The sequence below is a fragment of the Lutra lutra genome, chromosome X, assembly GCF_902655055.1.
Source record: "Lutra lutra chromosome X, mLutLut1.2, whole genome shotgun sequence".
Classification (NCBI taxonomy): domain Eukaryota; kingdom Metazoa; phylum Chordata; class Mammalia; order Carnivora; family Mustelidae; genus Lutra; species Lutra lutra.
The window spans coordinates 41,813,293-41,814,756 of record NC_062296.1 but is presented as its reverse complement, the minus strand read 5'-3'; the positions used below and the strand labels follow the sequence as shown (position 1 = coordinate 41,814,756).

The 1,464-nt window shown below is 36.6% G+C and overlaps 1 pseudogene; it reads left to right on the top strand.

The window, feature by feature from the left end:
• The first annotated feature begins 336 nt into the window (after window positions 1–336).
• On the top strand, window positions 337–899 carry LOC125091461 (ER membrane protein complex subunit 3-like; annotated as a pseudogene).
• Window positions 900–1,464: the final 565 nt, after the last annotated feature.

Below are 1,464 nucleotides of genomic sequence, written 5' to 3'. Positions count from 1 at the left end.
GTTTCTGCCTCTGTCACCACATATTCTCCACGACTGTCCCAGTCTTCAATAGCATTTTCAACTTCATATAATAACACAAGTAATATGGATTAAAGCTTGCCTTAATGACCTCATCTTAACCTGATTACATCTGTAAAGACCTTATTTCCAAATAAGGTCCTATTCATAGGTAACTGGGCTTAGAAACTCAACATAGTTTTCTGGGATAATGCAATAGAAAACAGGTACCTTGATTTTTCTCAGTTGACTAGAGAGAAACTATTACTTCAAAAGCAAAGAGGATGGATTAAAAAAATACTAAATGCCTGCTAAAAGGATGGATTAAAAAAATACTAAATGCCTACTAAAACGAGGGCAGTGCCTACTTCTTCTCTGAGTCATCCCACTATACTCACAGAGACAATGAAAGTTAATGCAGCAAATGTCATGCCTATGATTGTTGTTGGTGAATGGATTAACATGACATTTTCAGGTTTTGTAACAAACAATGTCCCTTTTCCATTGACCCTGCTTTTAAGCCTATGCTACAAGAACTCAGACTATTCACATTAGATTTATCCTGTGTGAATTTTGCATCCTGGTACTTCTTTAATGTCTTTGTGCTTCAGAACATTTTATATGATTCTGGGCTGCTGACCAATCATGAATGACATAGGAGCAGATGACTGGAGGCTTCTAGCCATGCCCATAGACACAAGAATGCCCCAAAGAAAGAGTGGGAAACTTTGGAGCTGACAGATCACCAATGGGCACTAGATGATGTTGAAGAGTAACTTATGGTGAAAGACTTCCACTCTGAAGACATGTTCAAAAAATATTGGATGCCTCTATTTTTTGAAGACCAAGGAGAGATTATGTTGGAAACTCAGTCATGTTTAACTTTGTTAACTTTTCTATGAGCTTGAGCCTCTCAGAATAACAAGGAGGATGCATGAGCTGGCAGGTGTGCAACAAGGATCATTCTTATTTGAGCCAGGATCCCATTTATGTTTGAAACAAAAGGAAGCATGAGGACTGTGTGCTGGGTGACTTACCTGGAGACAGCTATTTTCGAAATGTTTTAAATTTTCCTTCTGGTGAATCTAGTAATGCAAAGCAGAGAAAGGGGGAAAAGTGAAGCTAGTGATAATATACAAAATTTAACAAAAATGCAGTCTGTGGAAGAAAGAATCATCAATTAAACCCAATTATTATGTGCTGTCAGCTTCACTTTTTACCACAATACACTCTTGATTTATTGAATTCCAAACACCCTGTATTTTGCCCTTGATTATTTTTTTAGTGTTTGTATATCTCTTTTTAGACAAATAATGCATTTTCATTACTGTAAATGTAGCAACTATGGATGAGCAAAGTGAAGCTTCCTGTGTTGATCATTTGGAGCCTACAGAGAAAATATGTCAAAACTTTATTCAAATAAACTTTTCAGAGTGAATGCCTAGAGTCAACATAGCTTTAGCAAAC